The sequence below is a fragment of the Aotus nancymaae genome, unplaced genomic scaffold (genome assembly GCF_030222135.1).
Source record: "Aotus nancymaae isolate 86718 unplaced genomic scaffold, 86718_ANA_hifiasm-v0.15.2.pri h1tg000028l, whole genome shotgun sequence".
Taxonomy (NCBI): domain Eukaryota; kingdom Metazoa; phylum Chordata; class Mammalia; order Primates; family Aotidae; genus Aotus; species Aotus nancymaae.
In genome coordinates this window covers 4,893,904-4,906,057 of record NW_026988441.1, presented here as the reverse complement: position 1 = coordinate 4,906,057, position 12,154 = coordinate 4,893,904, and positions in this window count along the sequence as shown.

Below are 12,154 nucleotides of genomic sequence, written 5' to 3'. Positions count from 1 at the left end.
CAATTCTCCTGCCTCAGCCTCCTGAGTAGCTGGGATTACAGGCACGCGCCACCATGCCCAGCTAATTTTTTGTATTTATAGTAGAGACGGGGTTTCACCATGTTGACCAGGATGGTCTCGATCTCTTGACCTTGTGATCCACCCGCCTTGGCCTCCCAAAGTGCTGGGATTACAGGCTTGAGCCACTGCACCCGGCCTTAAATTATATTTTTATATACTGGTGCAAAATGAAATTTTAAGATTCTGCTCAACATAGCATAAAACATATAAAATGCACAGGAATAACTTTAGATGTGCAAGACTTTTTTTTTTCTTTTGAGATGGAGTCTCACTCTGTCACCAGGCTGGAGTGCAGTGGCGTGATCTTGGTTCACTTTCTCTGCCTCCTGGGCTTAAGCGGTTCTCCTGACTCGGCCTCTGAAGTAGCTGGGATTACAGGTGCGTGCCACCATGCCCAGCTAATTTTTGTATTTTTAGTAGAGACAGGGTTTCACCATGTTGGCCAGGCTGGTCTTGAATTCCTGACCTCAGGTGATCCACCTGCCTCGGCCTCCCAAAGTACTTAGATTATAGGTGTGAGCCACCACATCTGGCTGAAAATCACTAACTTCAATCACTACCTCATACCATACACAAATTCAAAATAGATTATGAATCTAAATACCAAAGCTAAAACTATAAAGCATTAGGAAGAAAATATAGGAGGATAGTTTTGCAACCTTGAAAGAGGCAAAGATCCCTTAGACAGGACACAGAAAGTAATAATCATAAAAATGTGACAAATTACACTGAATCAAATTTAAAACTTCTGCTTACCAGAAAACATCATTAGATAAATGAAAAGGCAACCCACAGACCTGGAGATAAAATTTACCATATATATATATATATATATATAGTGTGTGTGTGTGTGTGTATATATAAAATATACCATATGTAATATACTACTATATATAGTATAGTATTATATATTGTAATATGTAATACATATGCTTTTTACTATATATCGTATACTATACATGTGATAAAGAAATAAAGAACTTCTAAAGGTCAATAATAAAAGTTGAACAAACCAATAAAAATAAGGGCAAAATACTAGAACAAACGCTTTATAAAGGAAAATGTAAAATTAGGCAATGATATGGTTTGGATGTGCGTCCCCACCTAAATCTCAATGTTGGAGAAGAGGTGTGGTGGGAGGTGATTGGATCATGGAGCTGGGCTTCCCCCTTGCAGTTCTTGTGATGTGAGTTCTCGCCAGATCTGGTTGTTGAAAGGTGTGCAGCACCTCCCCTTCCTTCTCTTCCCCCTGCTCCAGCCATGTAAGATGTGCCTGCTTCCCCTTTGCCTTCCACCGTGATTGACAGTTTCCTGAGGCCTCCCCAGCCATGCTACCTGGACAGCTTGTGGAATCATGAGCCAATTAAACTACCCTTTTCTTTCTTTCTTTCTTTTTTTTGTGAGATGAAGTCTTGCTCTGTTGCCCAGGCTGGAGTGCAATAGTGCAATCTTGGCTCACTGCTACCTCCACCTCTCAGGTTCAAGCAATTCTCCTGCCTCAGCCTTCCAAGTAGCTGGGATTACTGGTGTGCACCACCACACCTGGCTAATTTTTGTATTTTTAGTAGAGACATGGTGTCACCACGTTAGCCAGGCTGGTCTTGATCTCCTGACTTTGTGATCTGTATGCCTCGGCCTCCCGAAGTGCTGGGATTACAGGCGTGAGCCGCCTTGCCTGGCCTCTTTTTTTTTTAAAGTACAATTTCCATTTTGTTTTTCTCCAGAGAATAGTTCGTCTTCAGTCTTTAAGGACGCAGCTCCTCACATGGGCTTTGGTGGGGGTCGTGGGGCAACACCTGAAATTGGGGTGGGAGTGTTCAGTCCTTGCGGGCTTCACGAGATCGATTCATGACTACTTTGCTGTGAATTGCAGGTCTCACACAGTAATGTAGCTTCACATAGAGCTTGGGAAGCACATAGGCATCAAAGACGCTCGCTTCAGAAATGTCCCTGACTGCTGCGGCCTCTACTGTTTCCAATGACGACTTTCTTAAGGGCCTTGTCCTTGGGCACGCATCGGGCACAGTTCATGCAGCGAATAGGCTGCACGTGGCCGCAGCCCTTTTTGGCATGACCGTTGTTCCTTCTTTTCTTTGTCATCTTGGAGGCATGGACCGGAGAGCGGATAAACCCCTTTTCTGTATAGATTACCCAGTGTCAAGTACTTCTTTATAGCAGTGTGAGAACGAACTACTACACGCCATAAACATGAAAAAATAGTCAACATCTTTAGTCATCACAGAATGCAAATGAAGTGGCATAATAAAATGCCATTTACATGAATGAGAATCACTAAAATTAAAAAGATTAACCAGCCAGGTGCGGTTGCTAACACCTGTAATCCCAGCACTGCGGGAGGCCGAGGCAGGCAGATCACTTGAGCTCAGGAGTGTGAGACCAGCCTGGCCAACATGGTGAAATCCACTGTCTACTAAAAATTCAAAAATTAACTGTGTGTAGTGGCAGGTGCTTGTAATCCCAGCTACTTGGGAGGCTGAGGTGTAGAATTGCTTGAATCCGCGAGGCAGAGGTTGTGGTGAGCTGAGATCGCACTGCTGCACTCCAGCCTGGGCAACAGAGAGAGGCTCTGCTTAAAAAAAAAAGCATTGATGAGAATGTAGGGAAGCAGGTCCTCTGTCCCGCTACCAGCAGAAGTGAAAATCAGGCTGGGCGCAGTGGCTCATGCCTGTAATCTGAGGCTGCCTCAGCCTCCCAAAGTGTTGGGATCACCCAAGGTCAGGAGTTGGAGACCAGCCTGATGAACATGGTGAAATCTCATCTCTACTAAAAATACCAAATTAGCTGGGCATGGTGGTGCACGCCTGTATTCCCAGCTATTCGGGGGGCTGAGGCAGGAGAATTGCTTGAACCTGAGAGGCGGACGCTGCAGTGAGCCATGATCATGCTATTGCACTCCCTGGGTGACACAGCAAGACCCTGTCTCAAAAAAAAAAAAAAAAAAGGTGGAAATCAGTATGTCTACCAATGCTTCCACACCCTTGCCATGGCCTCATCATGTGTGCAGGGTGCCTCCTTGCCCTTTAACTCTGCACAGGTTCATATGACTTGCTTTAGCCAATGGCATGTAGGTGGAGGCACCAGCGTCTGAGTCTAGGCTTTCAGAAGCCTTGCATCTGCCTCTAGTCCGCTTGTGCCCCCACCATCACCATGCGATGCTCTCCCTGGCAGCTGACCTTCCCACAGCCTGGGCTCCAGAATGAGATGCTTGGAGCAGACCTGAGCCAGCCAAACCTGCAGCTTCAAGCAGAGCAGCCCTAGAAAAGTCGGGCTAGGTCAGGTGCAGTGGTTCATGTCTGTAATCCCAGCACTTTGGGAGGCTGAGGCAGGTGGATCACTTGAGGTCAGGAGTTCAAGACCAGCCTGGCTAAGATATAGTGAAACCCTGCCTCTACTAAAATTACAAAAATTAGCCAGGCGTGGTGGTGCACACCGGTAGTCCCAGCTACTTGGGAGGCTGAGGCAGGAGAATTGCTTGAACTAGGAGGTGGAGGCTGCAGTGAGCTGAGATCATGCCATTGCACTCCAGCCTGGGCAACAGAGTGAGACTCCATCTCAAAAAAAAAAAAAAAAAAAAGTCTGGCTAGATCAAGAACACGTGAGAGGTTGCTGAGTTTTTGGTCTTTGTTATGTAGAAATACTTGACAGTTCCAGGAATTGTTTATTAAAATTAAAATGAATATAGTCACATAACTTGATAATTCTAACTCTCCTTATTAGACATGTCTCCAAGGAAACTCGTGTAAAGATGTTCATAGCAACATTGTTTAAAAGAGCAAAGAAACCAAGAATAACCCAAATGTCCGGCACGAGGAGAATGGACAAAGAAACTCCGAGTTCTATGGAATACTACTGCAGCTTTTAAAAGGAAGAGGACAAGCTCTTTAAATAAATCTGGATAGAGTTCCAAGACATATTGTTGAGTTAAAAAAGCAAGCTGCAGAACAATATGTACAGTAGGATCCCATTTATGTTAAAAGACTCTCATATGCTTGCTCAAAACAATACTACTCATTTACTATACAATACTATGCATATACTATAGTACCACATGTGCACACACACGCACATACATGCACACACGCACACACATGTGCACATACATGCACACACATGCACCCACATGTACACACGTGCACACACATATGCACCCACATGTACACACGTATGCACCAACAGGCACCCACATGTGCACACACACCCCACACCCCCACATGTACACACACTTGCACGCACACATGCATGCACACATGTGTGTACATGTGCACACACCCACACCCACATATGCACCCACATGCACCCACGCGCACACACGTGCACACACATGCATGCACACACATACACACACACCCACATGTGCACACACAGGCACACACATGTGCGCACACACATGCATGCACACACACGCACACACACATGCACACACTCACTTTTAGACAAAGATCTGGAAGGACCAACCATGAACTGATAATAATGGCTATTTCCAGGGAAGAGATCTAGATGAGAGATGGGTGACCAAAGGGAATTTTAGCTTTGTCTGTAACACTTTATTTTTAACAAGCAAGAAAAGTCTATCTGTATATTATTTGTACAATTTAAAAATAATTTTCCTGGCTGGGAGCGGTGGCTCACGCCTGTAATCCCAGCACTTTGGGAGGCTGAGTCAAGTGATCACCTGAGGTAAGGAGTTCGAGACCAGCCTGACCAACATGGAGAAACCCTGTCTCTAATAAAAATACAAAATTAGTCGGGTGTGGTGGTGCATGTCTGTAATCCCAGCTACTTGGGAGGCTGAGGCAGGAGAATCGCTTGAACCTGGGAGGCGGAGATTGCAGTGAACAGAGATAGTGCCATTGCACTCCAGCCTGGGAACAAGAGCGAAACTCCATCTCAATAATAATAAGTTTTCCTTTTTCTTTTTTTTTGAGAGGGGGTCTTGCTCTGTCACCCAGGCTGGAGTGCTGTGACGTGATCACAGCTCACTGTAGCCTGAAACTCCTGGGCTCAAGTGATTCTCCTACCTCAGTCTCCCCAGAAGCTGGGACTACAGATGCACGCCACCATGCCCAGCTAATTTTTGCTTTTTTGTTTGTTTGTTTGTTTGTTTGTAGAGATGGGGTCTTGCCGTGTTGCCCAGGTCAGTCTTGAACTCCTGGGCTCAAGTGATCCTCCCACCTCAGTCTCCAATGTGCTGGGATTACAGGTGTGAGCTACTGCACCCAGCTTAAAAATAATTTTCTAAAAGGAAGAAATATATATGAATATATACATCCATGCATACTATGAATATAAACAGAAAGCCCTATTTTAAATGTCCTTTGTGGCAGAAAGGATCAAATTCAAATCCTGCTACTGCCACCATCTAACTGTGTGTCACTAGACAAGTCATTCTTTCACCTGGAACCTCTCTTTCCTCATATGTAAAATGGGGATACTCATTTATATTTAATAGGGTTTTCATCGAAGTAAATGATAATGTTTGTAAAGTTCCAAGAGCAGGCTGGGCACGGTGGCTTGCCTGTAATGCCAACACTTTGGGAGGCCGAGTCAAGTGGATCACCTGAGGCCAGGAGTTTGAGATCAGCCTGGGCAACATGGAGAAACCTGCTCTCTCCTAAAAATACAAAAAGTCACTGGGTGTGGTGGCAGGCACCTATAATCCCATCTACTCAAGAGGCTGAGGCAGGAGAATCACTTGAACCCGGGAGGGGGAGGTTGCAGTGAGCCAAGATCACACCACTGCACTACAGTCTTGGCCACAGAGTGAGACTCTGTCTCAAAAAAAAAAGTTCCAAAAGCAGTGTCTGACAACTAGTGTGTGTTCAATTAAATATGAATTTCCTTCCCTTCCACTTCCAGTTTCTGCTAACCCTAACCTTGCTCCTGAGGCATGAGTCACGCTGTGGTGACTATTTGGTAGGTGCTTCTTTGGCACTTATATTCCCTAGGGTAGGCAGAATAATGGCTCCCCAAAGATGTCATCATCCCCAGAACCCATGAATATGTTTGATTACACGGCAGAGATGAAGTAAGGCAGCTGGCAGGATTAAGATTGCTAATCTTAATTAGCTGACGTTAAGATAGGGAAAGTATGCTGCAGTACACAGGCATGCCCATTGCAATCAGAGTCCTTCCAAGTGGAGGAGGGAGGCCAGAAGGAAAGAATCAGAAAAACACGTGGGACAATGGAAGCAGGGTTAGAAAAATGCTACACTGCTGGCTTTGAAAATGGAAGGTGCCATCAGTCAAGACAGCCTTTAGAAGCTGGAAAGGACAATGAAACAGATTTGCCCCTGGAGCCTCCAGAAAGAAATGGAGCCCTGCTGCCATCTTGATTTTAGCCCAGTGAGGCCCATGTTGGACTTCTGAACTGCAGAACTGTAAGAATAAATTTGCACCAGATGACTAGGCACGGTGGCACATGCCTATAATCCCAGCACTTTGGGAGGCGGAGGTGAGGTCAGGAGTTCGAGACCAGCCTGGCCAACATGGTGAAACACTGTCTCTACTAAAAGTATAAAAATTATCTGGGCATGGTGGTGGGTGCCTGTAATTCCAGCTACTTGGGAGGTTGAGGCAGGAGAATTGCTTGAACCCAGGAGGCAGAGGTTGCTGTGAGCTGAGATTGTGCCATTGCACTCCGTCTCAAAAAAACAAAAACTTGCATTAAGTCACTGTTTGTGGTAATTTGCTATGGGAGTTACAAAAAACACCACAACTTGTGTGTGTATGTGTGTGTGTGTGTGAGTGACAGGGTCTCAATTGTGTGTGTGTGTGTGTGTGTGTGTGACAGGGTCTCAATTCTGTCACCCAAGCTGGAGTGCAGTGGTGCCATCTCAGCTTACTGCAACCTCTGCCTCCCTGGCTCAAGCAATCCTCCCACCTCAGCCTCCCGAGTAACTGGGACCACAGACACACACTACCATGCCCAGCTAATTTTTGTATTTTTTGTAGAGACGGGGTTTTGCCATGTTGCCCAAGCTGGTCTCAAACTCCTGGGCTCAAGTGATCCGCCCACCTCAGCCTCCCAAAGTGCTGGGATTACAGGGGTGAGCCACCGCGCCCAGCCCAACGCAACTTTTGATTCCTACAAAGCATCTCTATTTTTGGTTGCAGAACCACTTTTCTCTCCAAATAGCCCATGTGTCCTTCCTATATATCTCTCTTTGGATACACCAGGTCCTCTCCCCTGAGAATCAGACAGAGGACCCAGGCTTAATTAATGAAAGAATTTACAATCTCCAGCCATACTGATTGGTTCAGGGGTGGTCATGTGAGCAAAACTGGGTCCAAGCACAGAATTAAGCCGGAGTTGCTAAGGCAGTTGGAGGTGAGTCTAATGATACTGATGGTCGTAGTTTCAGCACGAGGGGACAGCCTATGTGAAGATGAAGCCAATCAGAGGAAATGAGGACTCAGAGATGCAAAGAGGCACATTCCGAACAACATCATTTGAGTGCCTGGATCTAGTCCTGCCTGAAGCTCTAGGCCAGCCATGACTTTTCAGTTACATGAAGCAATACATTCTATGAATCCCGCACAATTTTTTTTGAGACAGTCTCACTCTGTCACCCAGGTTGGAGTGCAGTGGCATGATCTCAGTTCACTGCAACCTCTGCCTCCGAGGTTCAAGCCATTCTCCTGCCTCAGCCTCCCGAGTAGCTGGGACTACAGACACACATCACCACTCCTGGTTAATTTTTTGTATTTTTAGGAAAAATGGGGTTTCACCATGTTGGCCAGGCTGGTCTCGAACTCCTGACCTCCAGTGATCTGCTCACCTCGGCCTCCTGAAGTGCTGGGATTACAGGTGTGAGCCACCATGCCTGGCCATGCATTCCCTTTTTAAAATTCAGCCAATTTGAATTGGGGTCTGTCCTTTGCAAATGGAATAATCCTTCGAGAATCTGATGACAGCCATACATTTTTTTTCCCTCGAGAAAAACACATGTGGACAAACCTTTATATACAATTTCAGGGAAACTTTTGACCCCCGAAGTCAAGCCCCAGGTTATGAAGTCCTGCAGTGTTCCAAGCTGTATTGCCAGCAAGCCATCAAAAAGGAGAGAAGAGAGAGAGTATCTTCAGGGAGTCTGGGATGCTCAGCCCCTCCCTCCGATCCTGAAGAGGAGTTTTGATATAGGTCATAAACCACTGGATCAAGGAATTAAAGGTGGGAGCTCTCTGCAGGAAGCGTTAAAAAGGCTCTTTGTGATCACTTCACTCGGCCTCTTTGAGAGCATCTCTCAGCCCTACTTTTGGAATCTACTGAGCAGAGGCTATAAGATGGGGAAGATTTCAGCCTCTTTTGGATCTCCTTCCTGGATTATATTTCTCTCTTTTCCCTCTTTCCACACTTGGGAGAACTCAAGATTAGAGTGACAGTGAGTCCCCAAGATACACGGCAAAGATATGAAGGAGGTTTTGAATTCTGGCCTTGTTAGCTCTTTTACACACAGAAGGTCTTTCTTTTTCTTTCTTTTCTTTTTTTTTTTTTTTTAAATTTTCTTTGAGGTTAAGAGTGGAGGTTTAATAGATGAAAGGAAGAGAAAAGCTCTCTCTCCTGCAGAGAGAGAGGGGTTCCCAAGTGGGCCTTCTGGTTCCATCGTGAAATGACCGGGGGTTTTATAGGTGAGTTTGAGGAGGCGGTGTCTTATTTACATAGGGGATGACAGATTGGTGGGACCACGTGTGTCATTTGCGTAGCTGTGAAGGAGCTGGCTGCCCCACCCTAACCTTTAATTATGCAGATGAGTTCTCTACCTGGCCAGCACTGCTTTTTTTGTTTTTGAGACGGAGTCTTGTCTCGCTCTGTTGCTAGGCTGGAGCGCAGTGGCTCGAGATCTCAGCTAATTGCAGCCTCCGCCTTCTGGGTTCAAGCGAATCCCCTGGCTCAGTCTCCCAAGTAGCTGGGATTACAGGCACACACCACCACGCCCGGCTAATTTTTTTGTATTTCAGTAGAGACAGGGTTTCATAATGTTGGCCAGGATGGTCTCGACTCCTGGCCTCATGATCTGCCCACCTCAGCCTCCCAAAGTGCTGGGATTACAGGCGTGAGCCACTGCGCCTGGCCCCACCCATGTTATTTCTAACAAGAGGTCTCAAGGTGGTCACCCCCTACCCTGTCCCTGGTGGTGGTCTCTTTAGTTCACTGTAGCATGTGGCAGTGGAGGTATGAAGGGTCCACATTCACAGCAGACCATCAGCTAGGCAGTGGCTCACACCTGTAATCCCAGCACTTTGGGAGGCCAAGGCAGAGGGATTGCTTGAGCCCAGGAATTCAAGACCAGCCTGGGCAACATAACGAGACCTCATCTCTACAAAACAAAAAAATTAGCTAGCTAGCTTCCTTCCTTCCTTCCTTTAACGAGACCTCACCTCTCCAAAAAATATTAGCTTCCTTCCTTCCTTCCTTCCTCCTTTCTTCTAAACAGAATCTCACTCTGTCACCCAGGCTGGAGTGCAGTAGCGCGATCTCAGCCCACTGCAACCTCTGCCTCCTGGAATCAAGCGATTCTTGTGCCTTATCCAGTGTAGCTGGGATCACAGGCAAGAGCTACCATGCCTGGCTAATTTTTGTATTTTGAGTAAAGACAGGGTTTTGCCATGTTGGCCAGGCTGGTCTCGAACTCCTAACCTCAAGTGATCTTCCTACCTCTCAAAGTGCTGGGTTAACAGGTGTGAACCACTCTACCTGGCCTGGAATTATTTACTTTTTAAATGTTTAGCAACATTTAGTGCCAGTGATGCTGTCTGGACCAGAATTTTCTTTGTAGTTAATCTTTTAAAAATTATTCATTTGATTTGTTTTATGGTTTTGGACTGAATGCTATATTTTATCTTGAGTCATTTTTGGTTTAAGTTATGGCTTTCTAGGAATTTGTCCATTTCAGTTGTATTTTTAAATTTGTTATTGTAAAGTTGTTCTTAACATGAAATTTTACTCCACTCTCTGGAGCCCATGTAGTAATGTCCCCCTTAAAAAATTCCTGATATTGGCTATTTGTGCTTTTTCTTTCTCTTTTTAATCAACGTCACCGGAGGTTTGACTATCTTACCAGGCTTTTCAAGTAACCAACTTTGGTGTCGTTGATTAGCCCAACTTTATGTTTGTTTGCTATACGATTTTTTTGTTATTATCTTGTCCATTTCCTTTTTTTGGATTTATTTTGTTATTCTTTTAATAACTAGATGGATGTATTTAGTGCCATGAATTTTCCTTGAAGTTCTGCTTAATGTATTCACATTAAAAAATATATAGTATTTTTTTTAACCATACAGTTAAAACTGTTTTACAGTTTCCATTAGGATTTCTTCATTGACCCAAGAATTATGAGATTTTTTTTTTTTTTTTAGATGAGGTCTCACACTATCACCCAGGTTGGAGTGCAGTGGCGCAATCTCTGCTCAGTGCAACCTCTGCCTCCCTGGGCTCAAGTGATACTCCCACCTCAACCTTCTGAGTAGGTGGGACTACAGGTGTGTGCCACCATGTTTGGCTAATTTTGAACTTTTTGTAGAGTCAGGGTCTCCCCATGTTGCCCAGGTTGATCTCAAGTTCCTGAGCTCAAGTGATCCTCCCACCTCAGCCTTCCAAAGTGCTCTCATTACAGGCATGACCACACCCAGGACTTGAGAATTTAAAAAGTTATTATTTTTTATTTTAATTTTTAAAATTTGAGACAGAGTGTCGCTGTCATCCAGGCTGGAGTGCAATGGTGATCTCAACTCACTGCAACCTCCGCCTCCCGGGCTTAAGTAATTCTCTTGCCTCAGCCTCTGGGGTAACTGGGATTACAGGCACCCACCACTATGCCTGGCTAATTTTTTGTATCTTTAGTAGAGACAGGTTTCACCACGTTGGCCAGGCTGGTCTCAAACTCTTGACCTCAAGTGATCCACCTACCTTGGCCTCCCAAAGTGCTGGGATTACAGGCGTGAGCCACCACAGCCAGCCTAAAGTTATCTTTTTATTAACTTATAATAATCTTCCTATGCTAATGACCATATGTATACTGTATGATTTCAAACATTTGAAATGTGTAACTGCGTGTATACCTCATTTTATTGCTCCTTGCTTTATTGCACTTTGCAGATTTTTTTTTTTTTTTAACAAATCGAAGGTCTGTTGTGGTAATCCCATGTTGAGCTGGTCTATCAGCACCATTTTAACAACAGCATGTCCTCCCTTAATGTCTCGGTTTACATTTTGGTAATTCTCTAATATTTCGGGCTTTTTATTATCATTCTGTCTGTTATGGTGATGCGTGATCAGTGATCTTTGATGTTGCGATCGTAATTGTTTAGGGATGCCATGAACCACATCCATATGGGATGGCAAACTTAATGTATAAATGTTGTGTGTGTTGTGACTTTTCTACCAACTGGCCTTTCCCCTGTCTTTCTCCCTCTCCTGGGGCCTCCTCATTCCCTGAGACACAACAGTATTAAAATTATGCCAATTTCAGCCGGGCACAGTGGCTCATGCCTGTAATCCCAGCATGTTGGGAGGCCAAGGTGAGCAGATCATGAGGTCAGGAGATCGAGACCATCCTGGCCAACATGGTGAAACCCTGTATCTATGAAGAATACAAAAATTATCTGGGTGTGGAGGTACACGCCTGTAATCCCAGTTACTCAGGAGACTGAGGCACAAGGATCGCTTGAACCTGGGAGGCAGACGTTGCAGTGAGCCGAGATTGCACTACTGCACTCCAGCCTGGGTGACAGAGTCTCGAAAAAATAAAAAAAAATGGCCAATTGACAACTCTACAGTGGCCTCTAAGTGTTTAAGTGAAAGGAAGAGTCACATGCCTTTCACTTTAAATCAAAAACTAAAAATGGTTAAGTTCAGTGAGGAAGGCACATTAGAAGCTCTGCTAGGCCAAAGAAAAGGCCTCTTGCACCGATTAGCCAAGTTGTAAATGCAAAGGAAAAGTTCTTGAAGGAAATGAAAAGTGCTACTCCAGTGAATGCATGAATAGTAAGAAAGCAAAACAGCCTTATTGCTATGTGAAGAAAGCTTTCGTGGTCTGGATGGAAGATCAAACTAGCCAGTTTTCACCTAAATTAA